This window comes from Panthera uncia, chromosome B4 (assembly GCF_023721935.1).
Source record: "Panthera uncia isolate 11264 chromosome B4, Puncia_PCG_1.0, whole genome shotgun sequence".
NCBI classification, from domain to species: domain Eukaryota; kingdom Metazoa; phylum Chordata; class Mammalia; order Carnivora; family Felidae; genus Panthera; species Panthera uncia.
The window spans coordinates 27,644,037-27,667,592 of record NC_064809.1 but is presented as its reverse complement, the minus strand read 5'-3'; the positions used below and the strand labels follow the sequence as shown (position 1 = coordinate 27,667,592).

The 23,556-nt window shown below is 38.0% G+C and overlaps 1 long non-coding RNA gene across 1 annotated transcript in view; it reads left to right on the top strand.

Annotated features, from left to right (window-relative positions):
- The window catches only part of LOC125918672 (uncharacterized), a 68,626-nt gene that overhangs the window by 35,755 nt on the left and 9,315 nt on the right, over positions 1-23,556 (top strand). The window contains exon 2 of the long non-coding RNA XR_007456550.1: positions 19,785-19,903. This is a non-coding gene — a long non-coding RNA (uncharacterized LOC125918672). The remainder of the gene's footprint in view (positions 1-19,784; positions 19,904-23,556) is intronic.

Here is a 23,556-nt window from a genome sequence, read left to right as displayed (position 1 = left end):
CTTTGGCTCTCTTCCACTCTAACCTCTTTTTTTCTTCCTTCCCCTCCCCCATGGGTTTCTGTTAAGTTTCTCAGGATCCACATAAGAGTGAAACCATATGGTATCTGTCTTGAGAGAGAAATAATCTTAAGCAGACTCCATGCTCAGCACAGGTCCCAACACGGGGCTTGATCCCACAACCCTGGGATCATGACCTGAGCCAAAATCAAGAGTCAGATGCTCAACCAACAGAGCCATCCAGGCGCCCCTAACACTATTATTTAAATACTAAGCACTTTATGTCAGAGACGTTATATATAATTTAGAAGTAATTTGGAAGTAATTCTGAAAGAAAAAATATTTTTAATGTTTGTAATGCAAACAAGAGCTTTTAAATACTCTTTTTAAAATTACAAATAATGGGTGGCTCAGTTGGTTAAGCATCCGACTTTAGCTCAGGTCATTATCTCATGGTTTGTGGGTTTGAGCCCCACATCAGGCTCTGTGCTGACAGCTCAGAGCCTGGAAGTTGCTTCGGATTCTGTGTCTCCCTCTCTCTCTCTGTCCCTCCCCCACTCACACTCGTCTCAAAAATAAATAAATGCTAAAATTATAAATAATGTGAGAAAAATCTCTGTATGGTCCGGGAAGGAAGTGTTACTCAACATACGAAATTTTGTTATCTTTTTCTTCTATGTGATACCTCCTATGATTAGGAATAGGGACACTTCTGATCAGTATCAGAAAGATAAGGAATTCTGCTGACTCATAGGGATAGCTACATTTCTAATGACTAGTTCAGAAAAGCAGAATGAGAATTTTCTGTCCTTAGAAAGCAAAAGCCAAGGGGATAAAATTCCTCTAAATGAAGACCAAGTTGGCAAAGGATAAGCTACTAGGATATAGATACCTAGCTAGCGTTAAGAGTAATAAAAGTTAGGATAAGCTGTTTATAGTATATACAAACCAATAGAGAAATATATGAGAGATTTCCAATTTGTCATGAAGGTTATCTTTCTAAGTATAATGGAATTCTGTGCCTTATATCACTTCTACTCTTATTATTCCCAAACACATATTATATTTAAACTCAGGGTAATATAATGTTGTGGAACAATTTTGAAACTGTTAGCAGAAAAGATGGAATCTGAGGCTGGTAAATCATCAACTGACTGTGTCATCAGTCAATTCTGTCCCACTGACTTCTATAGACACTGATCACTGACTCCCATTTTGCTTCTTCCAATTACTGATCCTTTTTAACATCTAGAAGCCTTTATAACTTGCTTTTCTGGCCTCATTTTTCTCTCCTCCCTTGCTAGTACATACATTGTACCCGTAGCAGACCACCTGCAATTCTGCAAATGTGCCCTGTATTTTTTATACCTCTAAGCTTTTGAAGCTTTTATTTATTTGGTCTATCTCCTTGGAATAATCCTTCCATTTTATTCAACCCCTTTGCTCTTCTTTTTCCAATATCTCTGCTTATGGTACTCTTACTTATTTTTTAGCACTCTCTTCCATGCTTCTTTCTCTAGTAAATATTTCTGTTCCCAACCAGATGTGACCTATTCTTCCTTTAAACTGCTTTAACACTTTGCTTATGTCTCTCTTAGGACTTCTATTATAATCTGCCTTGAAGAAAAATTGTTTGTGTTCTTGTATTTTCCCTCTTATTAGATGGTCAGCCGTTTGGCATAAGAGACTATTAAAAACTGAGAACAAACTGAGGGTTGATGGGGGGTGGGAGGGAGGGCAGGGTGGGAGGGAGGGCAGGGTGGGTGATGGGTATTGAGGAGGGCACCTTTTGGGATGAGCACTGGGTGTTGTATGGAAACCAATTTGACAGTAAATTTCATATATTAAAAAATAAAAATAAAAAATTAAAAAAAAAAAAAAAAAAGATGGTCAGCCGTTTGAGGAACAGAACTGTGATTTTCAAAAAAAATTCACAGCAGGCCCCACTGGAGTCTTACAAATACTAGTCAGTTAATAAATATTTGTCAATTAAATAGAGGTGACATGTAGCCCCAATAGGCAGTTCAGAATACAGATGTTGTTTTCTTCCAGACCAGTTGGAACACGTTTCACGGACTCTTCATTGTTCTTTAAAGTCTTACCTGATTAGGTAAAACCCACCCAAGATAATCTCTCTATTGATTACTCATAATTAAGTTATTACTAACTTAATCACAGTGATACTCTGTCACATGTGTAGCTTCCACCTATACTCAACAGGAGGGGCACGAAGATAATGGGGGCCATTTTAGAGTTCTGCTTATCATATGCCTCCCCTTTCTGCATCTTTTTTGGTATATATCGCCCAAATGGTTGTCAAAGTGTGATCCCTGGACTCTCAGCATCACTATCCCTTGAAAATATAAATCCTCAGGTCCCATCCCAGACCTACTGTATCAGGAACGATCTGTGTTTAACAAGCCCTCATGGAGATGTTGATTCACACTCAAGTTAAGAACCAATGCTTCACCCACTGGCCTTTTATTTTAGTGCTGTGCCATAAGTAATTCCCTTTTCTCTCTGCCTGAATTAAGAGTACCCTAACCTTATTCCATTAGCTGTCTCATTCCTCATTTAATGAAGAATTTATAAGGAACACTGATTCCCAAATCATGGTGCCAGGATTTCTTCCATGCTGACCATGATTCCCTGACTGTCCACTCTTTGACTCTCCTGTCGTTGTTGTCATCTGCCTAGCAGAGGGAGATAGAGAAAGACCTCTGTATAGAGACCAGCTGTATTAATCAGGTTATTCTTTGCTCACTCCTTTCCACCTCTCTACCCCCCTTTTAAAATCTGGTAATTGTCATGACTCTGGGTCTATTTTGTCCTTTTTGTTATTATTGTTGTTGCTGCTGCTGCTATGTGGAAATAAGTGGAGAATTCTCATGTAAAATATGACACTTCCTAAGGCTGAGAGTCATTGATTAATGTTAGACATTAATGTTAGACATTAGCACTGAAAGTATATAAAAAACATGTTACAGAAATAGAGATTTTGCCACACTGAAGTACAGCCACGTTGTGATGTAGGAATTAGGGTGTAAGATAAGAGTGTAGGCTCTCCATGGAACAGGAAGTGAAATGTAAGCACTACATGTTTCCTCCATAACTAAATCTATAGTACAATTGAATTACTGAATAATTTCTTCATTATACATTAGTGAATTTTAAATTAACAAATCTTCAACCTGAAGTTTTCCAAATCCAAGAATATTTTGCACAGCAAATATCTGTATATAGCTGACCAGCACATTCCTGTAAAAAGAAGTCTACTTTTACATTGACTTTCCTTCCCTGGCTTCCTCCTTCCCAAAGTAGGTTTTATTAATGCAGGGCTTTCTGTATGTTTTGGCCTACTGCTGAATCCTCAGCACCCAGAAGATGGTGTTCAACAAATATTTGGGGGATAAATTTGCTTTTTCTATCATTTTATTAGAGAAGTTTTCCATCATGGAAAAATAAAATTGACTAAATTGCCTGAACATCCTCTAGGAACATGAGGACCACTAGCTATTTTAGTAAGAACCAACTCCCAGCAAGAATATGGCATGGGTTTTATTCATAACACTATAGATTACATGCTAAACTAAATTTACAAAATTTAATCCAAGCTTTTTGACTTATAATCAGAGATTTTCTAATGTGGAAATGTATTCCATGGAGTAAGTGTATATAGGTTTCCATCTAAAGGAAAACCTTTTTTTCTTTTAACATACACTGTTTTATTAGTTTCAGATATACAATATAGGGATTCAACACTTACATACATCACCCGGTGCTCATCACCACAAGTGCACTCCTTAATCACCCATCACCCAACTATTTCCCTCTGGGAACCATCAGTTTGTTCTTTATAATTAAGAGTCTGTTTCTTGATTTGTCTGTCTCTCTTTTTATCCTGTCCTCATTTGTTTTATTTCTTAAATTCCACATATGAGTGAAACCACATGGTATTTGTTTTTCTCTGACAGACTTATTTCACTTAGAGTTATACCCTCTAGATCCAACCATGTTGTTCCAAATGACAAGATTTCAATTCTTTTTATGGCTGAATAATATTCCATTGTGTGTGTGTGTGTGTGTGTGTGTGTGTGTATGTATATATATATACCACTTTTTTTGTAGTTTCACACTTTTATTTAAATTCCAGTCAGTCAACATATAGTGTAATATTAGTTTCAGGAGTAGAATTTAGTGATTCATCGGTTACATATAACACCCAGGGTTCATCCCAAGTGCCCTCCTTAATGCTGATCACCCATCCAGCTCACCTCCCAACCACCTCCCCTCCAGCAATCCTCAGTTTGTTCTTATAGTTAAGAGTCTGTTTGATGGTTTGCCTCCCTCTCTTTTCCCCCCTTATGTTCATCTGCTTAAATTCCACATATGAGTGAAATCATAAGGTATTTGTCTTTCTCTGACTGACTTATTTCACTTAGCATAATACATTCCAGCTTCATCCATGTCTTTGCAACTGGAAATATTTCATTATTTTTTTAAGACTGAGTAATATTCCTTTGTGTGTGTGTGTGTGTGTGTGTGTGTGTGTATACACACACAGGAATAATTACTCATATATGATGTATGTATATATATATATATGTCATATACATATGACATATATATGTGTACCACAACTTCTTTATCCATGCATCAGTTGATGGACATTTGGGGTACTTCCATAATTTGGCCATTGTAAATAATGCTGCTATAAGCATAGGGGTGCATGTATCCCTTTGAATTCATGTTTTTGTATTCTTTGGGTAAATCCAAGTAGTGCAATTGCTGGATTGTAGGAATGTTCTATTCTTAACTTTTTAAAAAATGTTTGTTTATTTTGGGGAGAGAGAGAGACAGAGCATGAGTGGGGGAGGGGCAGAGAGAGATGGAGACACAATCTGAAGCAGGCTCCAGGCTCTGAGCTGTCAGCATAGAGCCCGACATGGGGCTCAAATTTGGGAACAATGAGATCATGACCTGAGCCAAAGTTGGACGCTTAACAGACTGAGCCACCCAGGCTCCCTGTGTTCTTAACTTTTTGAGGAACCTCCATACTGTCTTCCAGAGTGACTGCACTGATTTGCATTTCCAGCAACAGTACAAGAGGGTTCCTTTTTCTTTGCAGACTCACCAACACCTGTTGTTTCTTCTGTTGTTGATTTTAGGCATTCTGACAAGTGTGAGGCGATATCTCATTGTAATTTTGATTTGCATTTCCCTGATAGAAAGTGATGATAAACATCTTTTCATATGTCTGTTGGCCATCTGTATGATTTCTTTAGAGAAATGTCTAGACATATCTTCTGCCCATTTTTAAATTGTATTATTTGTTTTTTGGGTGTTGAGTTTTAAAAGTTCTTTGCATATTTTGAATACTAACCCTTTATCAGATATGTCAGTTGCAAATATCTTTTCCATATCTATGTCAGTTACAAATATCTATTCATAGATTGCCTTTTAGTTTTGTTGATTGTTTCCTTCTCTGTGCAAGAGCTTTTTATTTTTGATGTAGTGCAGAAGGCTTTTTGGGCTTTTTGTTTGTTTTGTGTTTGTTTTTGTTTTGCTTTTGTTTCCCTTGCCTCAGGAGACCTATCTGGAAAAAAAAATTGCTATGGTCAATATCAAAGAAGTTACTGCCTGTGTTCTCTTCTAGGATTTTAACGGTGTCATGTCTCACATTTAGGTCTAGAATCCATTTTGAATTTGTGTATGGTGTGATAAAGTGGTCCAGTTTCTTTCTTTTACATGTTGCTGTCAGTTTTCTCCACATCATTTGTTGAAGAGACTGACTTTTACTCATTGGATGTTCTTTTCTGCTTTGTCAAAGATTAATTGACCATATAGCTGTGGGTTTATTTCTGGGTTCTCTATTCTGTTCCATTGATCTACCTGTCTGTTTTTGTCCCAGTACCATACTGTCTTGATTACTACAACTTTGTATTATAACTTGAAGTCCAGAATTGTGATGTCTCCAGCTTTGCTTTCCTTTTTTTAAGATTACTTTGGCTATTCAGGGCCTTTTGTGGTTCTATACACATTTTAGAATTGTTTGTTCTAGTTTGTGAAAAATTCTGGTGGTATTTTGATAGAGGCTGCATTAAATGTGTAAATTGCTTTGGGTAATATATACATTTTAACAATATTTGTTCTTCTAGTCGATGAGCATGGAATATCTTTCCATTTCTTTGTGTCATCTTCAGTTTCCTTCATCAGTGTTTTATAGTTTTCAAAGTACAGGTCCTTTCACCTCTTTGGTTAGGTTTATTCTTAAGTGTCTTATTATTTTTCGTGTAATTGTAAATGGGATTGTTTTCTTAATTTCTATTTCTGCTGCTTCATTATTGGTGTATAGAAATGCAACAGATATCTGTACATTGATTTTGTATCCTGTGACTTTACTGATTTCATTTACCAATTCTAGCAGCTTTTAGTGGAATATTTTGAATTTTCTATGTATAGTATCATGTCATCTGCAAATAGTGAACGTTTTAATTCTTCCTTACCAATTTGGATGCCTTTCATTTCTTTTGTTGTTGTTGTTCTCTGATAACGAGGCTAAGACTTCCAGTACTGTGTTGAATAAAAGTGGTTAAGAGTAGACATCCTTGCCTTGTTCCTGACCTTATGGGAAAAGCTCTCAGTTTTTCCCCATTGAGGATATTAGTTGTGGGTTTTCATATATGGCCTTTTTTATGTTGAGGTAATATCCCTCTAAATCTACTTTGTTGAGGGTTTCTATCATGAATGGATGTTGTAATTTGTCAAATGCTTTTTCTCTATCTATTGAAATGATCATATGGTTTTTGTCTAAAGGAAAAACATTTTATGTACTTTCTATATTCATGTTTATTTCCAGTCATATTCAACTAAAATCAATTAATTTATGTGGTACCTTTCACAGTAATTAGTCTTAAGAAGGGTGTTGAGAGAGACAACTTATGAGCCAGCTGGCCAGCAGACAAAGAGCAATGATGAGACAAAAGTTGGGTGTAGGAAGCTAGTAGGAGCTCTAGGAAAGATTTATCTTTCTACTCCTCTTCAGAAGACAGGCCCAGATCTTCAAGGGGAAAAGCATACTCCAGATCAGGCTACCTTTATTCCTAAAATTCTTGTGAATATGATTATAAATAATTAAAAATTAAATTACTGTATAAATTATCGAATACACAGGCAGGCCATATTTACATTACCCTTATAGAAAATATAAAGCATTTTTCTTCCTTTTTTTCACACAGTTTATGGGGCTTTAGAATTCTAGTACTGTAAACAATGGTGGCATGAAAATGACAACTTTGGCTTTAGAACAATCTACCTGTGACCTATGGTTTCTATAGTGTTGGACAGGCTTTCAAATGTCACAATGTATTGGATGCATGGAAATGAGGCTTTAATATCACTTTACCCAGAAACTCAGAACATTTGGAAATTTATGTAGCACAAATAGATAGAAGAAGGAAAGGAGTGTTAATTCAGAGTCAAACATGTTTCCAATCAGGGAAGGAAAAAAAAAAACCCTACACTTCTGAGATCTTTTTCCCAGATATTCATTTGGGAGAGGATTCAGCTCCTCTCTTCCAGAAAAGACAGCTCCCCAGCATGGGAATTCCATGTTACACACATGAGGAAGAGCTTTCAACCTCTTTGGAAATGTTCTTTTCCCCTGTCAAAATGTGTTCTATTCTTTTTTTTTTAATGCAAATAAAGCATATTTTAAATGTATTGGTAATTGATTTGGGACTAATTCCTAGAGAGGTTTAATTTTTTTTTTCTTTTTGAGCCTAAGAAAGGACACTCATGAAATTATATGCCTTAAAAAGAGAATAGAACCAGTGGGGCGCCTGGGTGGCTCAGTCAGTTGAGTGTCAGAGTTCAGCGCACATCATGATCTTATGATTCTTGGGTGGTTTGTGGGTTCAAGCCCCAAGTTGGGCTCTGCTGACAGCATGGGAAACTGCTTGGGATTCTCTCTCTCCCCCTCTCTCTGCCCTTCCCCTTAAATAAATAAACGTAAATAAAAATTTAATTAAAAAATTTTAAAGCAGCTTCTTAAAGCTAACAGCATCACTGATGAAGTCTACCTAGTCAAGATTAGTCCTTTCTAAATGTATTATTTTGATTTTTTCATCTGTAAGGTAGTGCATGAGCATATTTACATATTTTGAAATTAAAAAACCTTAAAGCTCATACACCTGGAACTAATAGAATGTGTATCAATTACACATTTAGGTTTATTAAACACAAAACTAAACTAAAAGTTGTGTTGAAAACAATACTCCCCTCACTATCTGTCTTCAGTTCTCAAACCAATGATGACACAAGGGCAACCAGATTCAATTCTTTTATCTGCTTCTCCACATTGTAAGTAATTTACTTGAATACAAGTTTCTTAGTTTATGACTTCTAGACAATGTCAACTTGATATTTTGGTACGTGGGGCTACCTAAATATAGTTATATTTACCTCTCCCCATCCACAACCCGTCTCCCATCCTCCCTATATAGTGAAATTTCAATTTTTGCCTAAGTCAGCAGTTATTATTTACATTAATAGGACTCCATAAATCTTTAATATAACTTATTCAGGTAGTATACTGTGTTTCCTTTTTTTATAGCACTTTTTATTCTTCCTAGAATTACAATTACCTTGCTTGTATTCCTATTTGCTTAGTTTCTGTGTATCTATCACTATATATTTTTCTCTAATGCTGTAACATAGCTGGCAGACAACTAAAAAATAACTTACGGCAAATCAATCAATTCCATTTTCCCCTCTCTGGAGATTTCTCTCCAATGGCTAATGATCTTGCTGAAATATGGCCTTGTTGTCCAGGGCTGTTGCACAGCTTCACTCTGGAAGATTCTTTCGCTAATTCTTGGGAATTTCCTTAGTCTCCTACATCCTCTATTTCCTGTATCTCAAGTTTTCCTTTGTTTTCATTCACTTCCTCTTTTTTGTGGAGCAGATTCCCTAGTAGTTTCCTGAGAAAGAATACACATATGAGGTAAACTTCTTGAGCCTTTCAATTTCATAAAATACCTGAAATAATTGATAATTTGAGTATAATTTTTTAGGTTAGAAATAATTTTTGCCTCAAACTTTTGGAGAAGTGTCTCCATTGTTGTCTAGTTTCCTGTGTCATTGGGGAGTTTGGTGCTGTTTGACACCAGACGCTTTGCAAGTTTGTTTGCTCATTTGTCCTTTGGGGAAGATTTTAGGCTCTCCTCTTCTTTCTGATATTCATAAATTTCCATGATGATGTGATGTGGTGTGGGTGTTTTCTTGTTCATTGTGCTTACCCCTTTCAATTTGGAAATGCTTATCTTTTATTTGGGGGATATTTTGAAGAATTATTTGTTTATACTTTCCACCATCCATTTTCTCTCTTCTCACTAGGACTTGGAAATAATTTCACTTTCTAATCACATCTTTACAGAGCTGTTTAGACCATAAAGCTCATGTATGGCAAATGATTTTCATGATGACCTATCATTTTGGAAAAAGAGATAAAAGGGGAAGAAGTCAAATGTAAATCTAAAGAGTGATTTATCTTACCCCTATTCAGTTTTTTCCTATATAAATTTTGTTTCTATAATATTTTTAAGTGAAGAAATTCCTGTTGATTTTACTTACTTTTATTGTTAGATGTTATGCTTTTAAATCCCAACAATATTGACATCATGATTATTAATAGTAATGGCCTACTCTGTCAATGATGGTGCTTCAGTCCCTCACTGAAAAGTCAAGATTGCAATAAAATCTGTTCCTTAGAATTGTTTTGATTGCTAAATGAGTTATAACACATAAAGTGCTGGGACCAAATGCTGTATATGATCAGTACTCAGTAATAATAGATCTTTATCACTATGTGTAATCCAATTCATGTAAGACTAGTACTATCCCCATTTTACAGATGAAGAAAGGGAGGCTCAGAGGTTAAATTACTTGTAAAAGGTGACAGAACTAGCAAGTAACAGAGCTGAAACCACCTTCTCTGTCTTTAAAATCCATGCTCTCTGTATTGTGCAACTTCAGCAAAGGCGTTCTTGTCTTTCCTTCCATGTCCTTTTTTTCTACTTATGACTCCAATTCACTCACCCATCCTAAAACACAATATGTGCAAGATCAATGTTGGGTCACCAAACATTAGAGAGTATTTCCTTGAAGACACTGCAGAAGCACATAGACAATACTCTGCCCCGAATATGTTAAATACTCACTGTGTGGAGGGAGGCAGGGACTGGGATGATGCATTTTCCACATATGCAATTCCATGACATTATGGAAAGGTTAGGTTTGGTCTCAAGGCTTTGATGATTTTCAGTTGGTAGTGCACTAAGAGGATTGCTAGCAGATACATGCACCACATGTTAAAACAAGCGACACAGAGTGTCCTCTCTAGAAGAAGCAAACAGATTGACCATCCATGTTCTTTATGACACTTTCCCTAAGAAAAGTTTCTATTTGTGATCGTACAGGCAATATGTACATTTTCCCAGTCAGTCACACAAGGTTTAGTCCCTTGAAGCTCTCCTGAAATATCCCCACATTGTGGCCAAGGGCTGTGAGAGCTGAACACCTTCCAGATCCTCAAACTTCACCTTGACAGAGCCTGTCCTGTCCTGTGCCCAGGAGTGTGGAGTGCTCAGCCAAGGTTGAGCACCTTGGTGCTGGCCACAATAGGTTTCACTCCTAATTTTGGAACTGAAAAATGTTCTGTTTTGATAAACCTGGACACACTTTGCACAAGTCCTTTGCATTAGACATTTGAACTAAAAATAATGTAAAGTAGATTGGTTTGAAAAGGACCATTGCCTTTCTTACCAGTCAAAACCTCTTAACATTTTTAACAAATGGAAAAAAGAACATACACGGAAGGAGGTGATGAGCTGTGTTATTCTTGTGATCCTGAGCATATGTCCTAGGAAGGAAAATGCCCTAGGCAAACAACATAAGATGTTGAGACTATATAAATACAAGAAACAAAAACGTGTACCAAAATTTTACACACTGGTCAATCTGTTTCCTCCTACCTCATCTTTTTCTCATTGAAAATACAGTTCCTGAGGATTGTTTTCATGCTTTGACAGTAATGAAACACCTAAGAGTCTGGAAGCCAAAGAATCAGCTGAAAGGAAGTACTGTATATAATTTCCATAATGTGCTCCAACCCTTCTTTTCTTAAGCTTTACATTAATGAGAATGGACTGACCAGATCAGCCAGATTAGATAATTGGGTCCAAAACAGAGGGAAGAGAAGGTGCTAACTTACACTGGGCATCTGCTAGGAGTCACACACACCTAGACCGTTTCTGTAGATTTCAGATTTAATTCTTTAACTCAGCAGTGTAGTCATTTCTGTTCTCATTTTATAGGTGAGAAAACTAAGTCGTTTAAAAGTTGTTTAAAGCAAATAGCATATAGAGGTGGAGCTGGGTTTAAGCTCAGCATTGTGTTGACTTAAAATCTGTGCTCTTTTCAACTATATCATATTACACACACACGCACGTGCACACACACAACTATTGCATACTAGCTGACCTCAAGAGAGGTAGTGTAACATGGTTAATAGGAAACAAACGTGAAGCCAGGCTGCCCCTGTTCAGATACTGGCTCTGTTAGTTACTAGGTATGGCACTTGACAAATCATTGTACTTAACCTCTGTAACTCAGTCTCCTTATCTATAACATGAGATAATATCAGAGCCTACATGAAGTTATTACAAGATATAAATGAATCTAACATGCAAGATATTTTAAATAATGCTTACACAGAGAAAACATTCAATCGACCAAAATTATTTCTTTTTTTAAATAAAGTTTATTTATGTATTTATTTAAAGAGAGAGCATGCATGGGGAGGGCGGAAAGAGAGGGAGACAGAGAATCCTAAGCAGCCTCCACTGCCAGTATAGAGGCTGATGTGGACTTGAACTCATGAATCATGAGATCATGACCTGAGTTGAAATCAAAAATCGGATGCTTAACCTATGAGCCATCCAGGTGCCCTGACGAAAATTATTTCTAAAAATCTTGTAAGGGGAGAGGAGTACTATAGATGACCCAGATAGAGTGGTCATTGAAACACTGGTATTAAAGAATTTCATTTTTAAGACACTCTCATGTTTAATATGACTGATTACCATGTATGTTTATTAAGAAAAGACATACATTTCATATGATTTGCAAACTGATAAATGTGGGCAGGCCTATTGATAGTAAGGCCAGTGCAGGTCTCAACAAGAAAACACTGCTGTGGGAATTATGGGAAAAAATGGAGGGAGCTCCTGAAGTGCCCCATTTACGAAGATCTATCATAATGATGGTGTGATAAATTACCTTCCTAAGAGGAGGGATTTGGGGATGAAGTGCCCCTAGATTTATGAATTTATGTTATTATCAGAGTTATTGTAGCATACTTTAGTGAATGATTCTGAAGCCCCTTAGTGGCAATAATCTCTACATTGTCTTTTCATGGACCCCAAGGTTTCTCTGCTCTGTACACTTGATTGTCTAAATGAAAGGCAGTAAAGAGAAAAGAGAGTAGGAGATTTGGGGAAGGGGAAGTGAGTGGATTTTTTTAAGTGTTTTATTTATTTATTTTGAGGGAGAGTGAGGCAGAGACAGAGGGAGAGAGGGAGTCCCAACTAGGTTCCACATTGTTAGCACAGAGCCCGACGTGGGCCTGGATCTCAGGAACCATGAGATCAGTTGGACACTTAACTGACTGAGCCACCCAGGCACTCTTGGAGTTTTAAAGTCCAGAAAAACCTTTCTCAGAAGGCCTGAGCCAGGAGGCATCTCCTTCTCACTTCCCCACTGTCCCTGTTGCTTTAGGCATGAATGCAGAAGAAAGACAGACTCTAAATATTGGACCCACCTTATGAACATTGTGTAGCATATGGGGATATGGACTGGGGGTCTTTGTGCTAGGATTCCCAGTTCAGCCATTTGCCCCGTGTGCTATTCAGGCAAGTCATGGGAAATATCTGGGCTTCTGGATATCAGGGAGGTCATATCCACAGTTCTTCAACTTTTCACATCCTATGACTCTGTTCTATGATTCTTTTGCTCTGTGGGCCTGGAATCAATCTGATCAATCCAAGAAAGCATCTGGTTGTATAAAGATACACAGATGACAGTCTGAGAGCCAACGGCCACCCATCATCATTCTTAATCCCTTTTGTCAGTTCCAGGTGGTGTGTACTACCCCTGGGACAATTTGTCCCTCTCAGCCAGCTCAAGAGTAGCACTGCCTTAGAAGATGCAGGAGATGGATGCTTTCACCTTGACCTTGTATATCTCCCTTGCCAGCATATCTTTGCTATTCCCATCCCTTCCAACAATTACTCCTCTCCCTCTTTCCCACCCAAGAGGCAAATAGAATCAAAGGCAAATAGAGGGAGGTCCTTAGGCAAACCCCTTTTCGTGTAATTTATCAAATTATACTATAGTTTTTTAAGGCACTGTGACCCAAAGTTGGAAAAGCAGCTGAGTCCCCCACAGGCAAATAGTAAGAAAAATGCAATCCCGAAGGTAGGCAGGGTGGATAAAAGAACTTTCCGTTTTTGAATTCTAAATGTCAAACAGCCATTCTACTTTTAATTGTAGGGCAAATAGTCATTATTTGTTGAAATTCTTCTGCAAATAACAGTTTGTTAAGGCTTTTGAGGAGAAATTACATGGGGAATACATTTAGCTCACTTCCTACTTAAAATTCACCTTAGAACAACTATTTTTGAGTACAGGCATACCTCAGAGATATGGCGGGTTTGGTTCCAGACCTCTGTAATAAAGTGAATATCCAATAACATGTGTCAAATGAATGTTTTGGCTTCCCAGTGCATATAAAAGTTATGTGTACAATATACTATGGTCTATTAAGTGTACAATAGTAGTATGTCTAAAAAGGCGATGTATGTACCTAAATTTTAAAATAATTTATTGCTAAAAATGCTACCTTCCTCTGAGCTTTCAGGGAGTCATCATCTTTTTGCTGGGGGAGGGTCTTGCCTCAGGGTTGGTGGCTGCTATCAGGAAGCTGGCTGCTGAAGGTGAGGATGGCTATGACAAGTTCCTAAAATAAGACAACAAAGAAGTTTGCCACGTTATTGACTCTTTCTTTCACGAACTATTCCTCGGTAGCATGCGATACTGCTTGATAGTGTTTTACTCACAGTAAAACTTCTTTCAAAATTGGAGTCAACTCTCTCAGACCCTGCTGCTGCTTTATCAACTAAATTTATATCATATTCTAAAAACTTTGTTGTCATTTCAGCAGTCTTTACCAGGAGTAGATGCCATCTCAAGAAACCACTTTCTTTGCTCATCCCGTTTTATCACGGGATGGCAGCCATTAAGTCCCATCTTCAGACTCCACTTGTAATTCTAGTTCTCTTGGCATTTCCACCCCATCTGCAGTGACTTCCTCCAACTGAAGTCTTGAACCCCTCAGTGCCATCCATGAGGGTTGGAATCAACTTCTTCCAGACTCCTGTTTATGTTGATATTTGACCTTTTCACATGAACCATGAATGTTCTTAATGACATCTAGAATGATGAATCCTTTCCAGAAGGAAAGTTTTCTTTCCATAACTCAGTTTTCAATTTACTTTGCCCAGATCCATCAGAAGAATCACCGTGGCAGCTATAGCTTTATGAAATGTATTTCTTAATAAGACTTGAAAGTCAGAATTACTCCTTAATCCGTGGACTTCAGAATGGATGTCGTGGTACTAAGCATGAAAACAACATTAGTCTTGTTGTGTATCTCCATCACAGCTCTTAGGTGACCAGGTGCATTGTCAATGAGCAATAATATTTTGAAAGGAATCTTTTTTCTCTGAGCAGCAGGCCTCAACAGCGGGCTTAAAATATTCAGTAAACCATGTTGTAAACAGATGTGCTGTCATCCAGGATTTGTTGTTCCATATATAGAGCACAGGCAGAGTAGATTTAGCATAATCTTTAAGGGCTTTAGGATTTTCACAATAGTCAATGAACATTGGCTTCAATCATCTGCATTAGCTCCTAACAGGAGAGTCAGCCTGTCCTTTGAAGCTTTGAAGCCAGGCATTGACTTCTCTCTAGCTGTTAAAGTCTTACATGGCATCTTCTTCCAAAGGAAGGCTGTTTAATCTACACTGAGAATATGTTTAGTGGAGCCACCCTCATCAGTTATCTTAGCTAGATCTTCTGGATAACTTGATGCAGCTTCTACATCAGCACTTGCTGCTTTACCTTGCACTTCTATGTTATGGACATGGCTTCTTTCCTTAAACATCATGAACCAACCTCTGCGAGCTTCAAACTTATCTTCTGTAGCTTCCTCACCTCTCTCACCCTTCATAGAATTGAAGAGAGTTAGGGCCTTACTCTGGATTAGGCTCTGGCTCAACTGAATGTCGTAGCTGGTTTGATCTTCTATCCAGACCACTTAAACTTTCCCCCATCAGCCAGTCAAGCTAGTTCACTTTCTTATCATTCATTCGTGTGTTCAATGGAGTAACACTTCTAATTTCCTTTAAGAACTTTTCCTTTGTATGCATAATTTGGCTAACTGGTGCAAGAGGTCTAGCTTTTGGCCTACCTCAGTTTTTGACATGCCTTTTTCACTAAACTTAATCATTTCTAGCTTTTGATTTAAACTGAGAGACATGTGACTCTTCCTATCACTTGAACACTTAGAAGCCATTGGAGGGTTATTAACTGGTCTAATTTCAATATTATTGTGTCTCAAGGAATCGGGAGGCCTGAGGAGAGGGAAAGAGAGGGGGGAATGGCTGGTGGGTGGAGTGGTCAGAACACACAATAGTTATCCATTAAGCTTGCCATTTTATATGGGCATCGTTTGTAATGCCCCAAAGTAACTAAAATACTAACATCAAAGATCACTGATCCTAGATCACCATAACAAATTAATAATAATGAAAAAGCTTGAAATATTGCAGGAACTACCAAAATGTGATACACAGACATGAAGTGAGCAAATGTTATTGGAAAAATGGCACCAATAGACTTGCTCTACTCAGGGTTGCCCCAGACCTTCAATTTGTAAAAAAAAATAAAACAAAACAACAACAAAACAATATCTGTGAAGCACAATAAAGTGATGTATGCCTGTACAATGAAATGCATTTTAATAATTGCATGTAATGTTTTAGTGATGAATAGCTACTTTAAATTTACATGCCAGCTATGTAAATGGCCTTAAGTGATTTTTCATTATCCTAAATGAAAGAATGGTAAGTAGTTTGAGATATCAATGTGAGTGCAATGCGGACATACCATTTATAGTTTATTAAACTAAAAGGATGCTAATCAATCATTATATTTAAAACAACATTCACTGGGGAAGGAGATTGATTTGCTATTTTTTTAGAGTTAGAATTTACTCTAACAAGTACTTAATTTTAATAAGTAAATTGCTGGTGAGAACACACAATTACAGTTGCTAAGAATTGGTTTGACCTTAAGAAAAAATTGTACCCTTAGAGACAAGTGGAGTGAGAGCAAGTGGGAACGCTTTGCAGGATTTTCTAGTAGCTGGACTGGCTTAGCTCCTCTGATATAAACAAGACACTGACACTTGGCAATAGTAAGCCCTGAAACTCAGGTTTTCTATATTGACATCTAGACTCTATACTAATAGAGTATAGTATATACTATACTATAAAAAAGGGGGGCTTTTCACTGAAGCTTTAATAACAGAAGGAATGACATCGAAGTAGAAATAGTTTGGCCATGAAGAGCAAAACAGCCTTTAAAAAACCATATTTATGAAACAACATGAAATTCTGTTGATTTTTATGCTGTAAAAAAAATTGACCTACCTATTTAAGTTAATCATAGTACCTAGAGATGAATTAAATAACATTTTTAAAGCAATTATAATTTTTCCACACAGCTAATTTCTGCAAAGAATGCAGGATAGATTTATGAATCGTTTTCACCAGATTTTGTCAGCAAGGTATCAAGTTTGTTTCAGTGGGGGGATCAAGCCCTTAGATTCATTTTGATTACCTCTTATGAAACATATTTCCACTTAATTGTTATAGCAATGTTTCAACTGATGGAGATTGATAACTTCTTGGAAAGAAAATGTATAAATTTGGATATAAAGTTTCTTGAGATGGTTAATCCATAATAATTTTTCCTTGTCTGTATTATTTTATAATTCTATGATACTTTAAAAACTGAAAAAATCAAAGCCTTATTGTGTCGGTACCAGTTTTGAGAGTCATTTAATTTTCTGCACTTTTTACATTACCAACTTCAGTTTTAGGCATATTGTAATGTGTCAAGGCCAAACCTTTCAGAACATAATTTCATTTGATGTCATTTAAAAAATAAAGGCTATGTGGGATTTTAAATTTTAAAATATTTCTCAGTGCTAACATTACACATATACGGAATTCATTTGCTCATTTATTTGATATTCATTCCAATAAACAGCTACTGAACGCTTATTCAATATAAACCACTGAGCTAAATCATGATGAGATTACGAAGAGAAATAAAATATAGCCCCTGATTCGTGGGGAGCACATTTGTTAGGCTAATTACTTGGCTGCTGTAACAAAGAGATCCAAAATACAGTGGCTTACATAAGATGGAAATATATTTATTTCCCCTGTAGCAATCCATAGGTGAGTGATTCAGGGCAATAGGGGTGTTCTGCCACCATGACCACATGACTTCCAAGGTTGCTCTGGTTATTAAATTTTCCAGCTGCAGAAAGGAAAAATTCAGGATGAGCAACTTGCCATTAGGGAGGTGACCTGGCAGTTGCATACATTATTTCTGCCCACCTTTCATTGGACTGAATTTAGTTTTGCAGCCACACCTGAGGAACGTAGTCTCTAACTGGGCAATAGGTACCCAACTAAGTCTTAGAGCACTCCATTCCTGATAAGAAGAATGGATAACTCAGTATAAAGGGGTCAAAATATTAATATAGGAAACATGGTTGAAACTTACCATTTGGTTAAGTGAAAGAAGTTAATCACAAAAATGTAGGTACTGTGTGATTCCATCTGTGTGAAACTCTGAGCAAGGCAAAATATAGTGTGGAGTAGTAGGTCCATGGTTGCCTGGGGACAGAGTCCAGGGGAGGTGATCACTACAAGGGAGCTTTTTGGGGTAATGGAATTCTAGATCTTGATTGTAGTTACATGACTATATTCAATTACCAAAATTCATGAAGCTCTACACCTAAAGTAAGTTTATTATTGTTGTTGCTACTGCTGTTGTCACTATAAGTGCCTTGAATGGAGTTCCCGGAATATAGTTGAGGATTAAGTGAATTAAGAAAAGAAAAAAACCACTGGCCAGGTTTGGAGTTCTTAAGGCAAAAAACTAACTGCTATATTTTGTTTGAATTACTTTTTACTTTTTACTTTTTAAAAAATGCCGAGTACATATATTTGTGAAGATAATTAAAATGACTGTTACACAAACAACGCTGAAGCTCAGTAACCACTCTGAGAAATAAACACAATAAAGATTTATTTCTCATTCATGTCATGTTCCTACTGGTTGGGTTGCTCTTCTTCTAGCAGTAACTAGGGAATCTAGCTGGCCTCTTTGCTCTAGTGGCCCCACTGCCTTCTGGGGCTCTGGAGTCCTTTGGGATCTTGGAACAGCCTGCTAGCCTGTGCAGCCTGCCAGGGCCAGGCCTGGCAGTAGCTCGCACCTACTGCCTGTATCCCATTGGCCAGAACGGGTCACATGACCATACCTACTGGATGCCAGGAACCTTAGCTCTCCTGAGTGCCAGAGCAAGGGTGAAATGCTTAGTGAACATACAGCATTGTGTCGACCACAGTACAAAAAATTATAAAGAAAAATGTTGTCTTCAACCCCAATCTAGAAAAAAAAAAATTAGGACTCTGAATTTTCTAAGCTTTTTAATCTATGCATTTTAATGTTTTATTATCTATGGATTATATACATAATTGTATATACTTATTTTTCGCCAAGTATTACCAAATATATTTTTCTATTATTAAAAAGTTCAAACCCTGTCTCTGCAACATACTCGTTGGGTGACTGGGGGACAGTTTCTAGGCCTTGAGTTTGTTTTAATTTAGAAATTGATGACATAAATGATACCTACTACACAGGTCTGTAGTGAGGATTAAGTGAGATCATTCACTGAGGATGCATAGTATAGGTCCAGACACACAGTAGGCATCTATTTCTGAGTTACTCTACATAATTGAGTTTTCTGCCTAGCTCTCCTTCTACGAGGAGCATACTGATTTAATCATTGCAGATTTACAATATGTTTTAATATTTGATTGGGCTGCTCCTTTATCATGTTTATATTTAATAAAGGAATTAAACACTATTTGTGATGGCTTATTCTTCCAAATTAACTGCAGAATAATATTTTTCCTGGAAAAGTGTGGCTAAGCCTGGCTTCTCCAGAAAGTAGAAGCCAAGACAAAGGACTTAAGCATATTAGGGAGTGCAACTCTGAGGGACATTGTGAGGGACAAGGGAATGGTGCAAGGAAGGAGAGGGAGCCCATGCAAGAAGGTGTCACCCAGTCTGCTGCTGCTCTGTGCAACTAACTGTTCAACCTCACATGTGGTACTACCTTCTGGGAAGTTGTATCTCAAACCAGTCAATCCAGGGGGAAGAAGGGAAAAGATTTCGCATCCCAGCCCTCATATCTCATTGGTTAAGATATCACTACACTGAACTGGGAGTCTATTCCACATGCTTCAGGCTTGAACATAACCCAGCAGCGCTCAGTGGGTCCCATGGTGTGTCATGCCCAGGTATCAGACAGAAGCCCTGGAGAGAGCCCAAGCAAAGCCAACACAGGACAGTCAGTGAAGCTAGACCGTAGGTGAAGCTGGGAGCATCTGAGGAGATCCTGAGAGAAAGAAAATCGGGGGTAAGTTAACATGTTTGTATTACCCAATTTTCCTGTTTTGGAACATAGCAGTAACATTTGCAAAAGAGAGTTACCCCACTTATTCCTAAAGTCATGTTCTTACATTCTCTTTGATTTGTCTCCATCAGGATCAAATTAACAAATTTATTAATTTTTTTGTGTGTTAATGATGTAACCACAAGTCCTTGTGAGGTAGCCTCCCTTAGCTACAGAGAAAATGCAGACAGTTTGGTACTATTTTTAAATTCATAAAGGATTTGCTACTGCCTTTGAGGATGAGAACTCACTTGTTCTGTGGCCAAGGAGCTTAGGATTGGAGGGTCAGTGTGCTTCCTCTGCCTTCACCCCAGTAATTTATGATCTGCCTCAAGGCGACCTCTCTTCTCCCCAGATGCCTGTTAAGGTCCCGTAGAGCTCTGTCCTTAGCAGTAAATTACTCTTGCTAAAAAATGATTTGAGAATGGGCATGTGATGAATGTCCTCCAAAATAGTACCCTTTTTTCCATTCAAACTTAAACTCTCCTTATGCCAGAAAAGATTTCCAGGGTACTGTAAACGTCTCTTTGGATATATAAAGGGAATTTGCCCCATCTTTTGACATGCTATGAATCCAAGAGTCAATTAAAGGTGATCATTGTGCATCCAAGAGAATAAACTGTGTGGGCCTGGTTTCCCCCTCTTGTTTAAAGGACTTTTAATGAGAGCCAGGTGGTAAGTTTCTGGCCTGTGATGCTGAGCTGTACACAGGAGTCCTAATACATGCAACCATACCAGTTCTTTGTCCTGAGGATTATCCTGGGATGCTGTGAGCTTTGGGTTGTTCCTTGTCTAACCACAGAATTGCTGCATGCCCCTTGGAGGTATTTTACTCTCCTCTTCCATGTCTAGATGTAGTAGTGTTATTATGTGATATCAAATTTCTCCACAAAATGCCGTTGCCACTGGCTATTCATTTGTGTGCACCAACATTATTATTTGGCATACTTGGTCCATTTTGTCGTATTCAGTAACCTTCATGAGAAGTTCAGCATTCTGGCAGGGATCTTTCCCCTTGGCCACAGAGGAACCCTGTATTTCTCTGAACCTAAGAGATGGGAATGCAACAGAAGCAGCTGGAGATATGAAAATAACTAGGAACAAAATAGACATCAAGTTCAGGCAAACACTGAGAAAGAATTTCACTTAGCATAACGCTGTCCAGTTCCATCCATGTTGCTACAAAAGGCCATATTTCATTCTTTCTCATTGCCAGTATGGAAACCAATTTGACAATAAATTTCATATTGAAAGAAAAGAATTTCTGCAGAAGTGGAATGCTGCACTGATGCTGCACATTCTGTAGGATTCAGTGGCTGCCACATAGCAGTCTTGAACAAGGAAAAAAGAACTGTATATATATTGACATGTGAGTTCATACCTCAAGCTCATCTGTCAGATGACAGAGTTCAGACTACATATTTTACTCTTAGACCCACGTGGGCGATTAATACCACATGCTAAATACATGCATATAATGAGAAAAGAACAGAGAATTCTAAGATAGTTACACTTTCAAATAAAACTTTAGGACTTAACCAAAAAATGAATCAAGTAGGTGGATGATGTCAGTGCCTAAATTTCCGTTAATACTTTCAAAGTGTGCTTTTTTTAATGTAAAAAAATACGTTTCATGAATTGGAAAGCCAATGCTTATTGAGATACACAATGCCTTCGAGTGAGCATTCCAAGAAAATGAATATCTCATTCTGGCATGGATTGTTCTTTCTTCGCCATTCCTAGTCAACACAGCCACATTTCTTCAGTTACATGTCCTATTGCCCCTGAGACTCCTGGGCTGTCCCACCCAACAGCATTAAGGTTGCTGTATTACCATAAAAGTCTACCCTGTGAGTGAAACAAATGGGCTACGTTAGCACAAATAAAAAAGCAGCCTTCCCTCCTGGATTGAAGAAAACATACACCCAACATTGTGGTTGCTGGAGTTTTGGTCTTCCTGAGAGGATGATGACTTCCAAAGTGCAAAAAGCTTTACCCCAGTCCACAAAGACTTGCATAATCTTTGTGCTTTTTTTTTTCCCCTTACAGTATTTTAATGCATAAAGTCTTAAATCTAAATCTGTCTTTGAGATCAGGGAGAAATATTTAAACATTTATGCATTCAGTTCATGATTCAGAGATTTATTTATAAGACTGTTGATTTTGGGACACCCAACTCTTGCATTTAAACTGCCGAAGTGAGTCATGTTTGTGGGAGGTAATTACTACCAGAAAGTACAACTAACTTGTAAGCTTCTCTTTAAAATGTCCACTCACAATCTACAATTACTGTAAATAACAGGCTACCAGGACTCTTGCCCTGTTTCATGGCTGTATATATTTATTATGAGTGCATTAGGCTATACCCAAACATACTTTTGTCACAGAGGGGTTCTTGGAGGAGAAACGTGTCCATTTATTAAAGTATCAGTATAGATTTCTGAGGATGTAGGTTTGAGAAGATATATCTCAAGGTTTCCCTTCCATTATAGGGACCAATGCCCAGAGAACAGCTGTCTCAAGAGTAAGAATAGATTCCAATTGGTAGAAAATGTATACATATGGTTTGTGCATCATTAAAGATCAGATCCAACCCCCTGAAATTAGAGGAGGAGCTTCCTCTTTTCAACACCTCAGTGCCTCTGTCAGGCTGATTTTGTGTCTTTCTAAGGGGTTCTCTGATCCTCCATTTAGGGAGTGATGAGGCCCGTGCCCATCTGACTAGCAGCAGAGTGGGTAGCTTCCTGTGGGCCATGATGCCACGGTTTCTGAGAACATCCTGCAGTTAAAATATTCATGACTGATTCTTTATCAGTCAGTGCCTAAGATTTCACAGATAAGATGGCTAGAGAGCTAGTAGTGTGGAAAGGAGAAAGAGTAGGAGGGAATTCGGTGTCTGGAGTCAGCTTAAATAAGAAACTGCTACGGCAGGAATTGGCAAAGGCATCAGAAAGGAAAGGCTGAAATTTCCATAGACCAAGCTCCAGCTGCTTGATGGTTTTACCCTGCCTTTGACCTAACCTTGCTTAATACAGCTCAGCTGTGATTAAGACTGTGAGGCCTCCCAGTCTCCTCCAAAAGTCCTTGACTCCTGAGCCAAACATATACTCTTCTTTGGTGGGTTTGAGACTTAACCAACCATACAACCATGCCTGCTTCGGCTGCCTATGGCTCATCTGGCTTCTTGGAACTGTCCATATTCATTCATTCTGCGATCACTTCCTTGTCATTTATTCACTAACCACTTACTGACTACACTCTATGGGTCAGTTGTTGTGCTAGGTGCTGGGGTACATCTGTGAGCATCACCCAGTCCCTACTGGGGAGATAACCATAAAGAGCAATTTCAAAGCTGTATGATAAATGCTACTTGGGGAGGGGGCAAGCGTGTATACCTGATCTTGGAGAGCAGAAAACACTTGCTGTGAGTTCCCATGTTTAGGCAAAGACCTAAAGGAAAAGTAGGAGATAGGCAGGAGACATGGGGGTGGGGGGGGGAAGGTAAAATATTCAGTGCAGGAGAAGAGGTGGAGGTCAAAGCCCGTGAGAAACAGGAAGATCCAATTCACAGAGAACTGTGATTAGTTCTCAGTGGGTGGAGCAGGGAGTAAGACGAA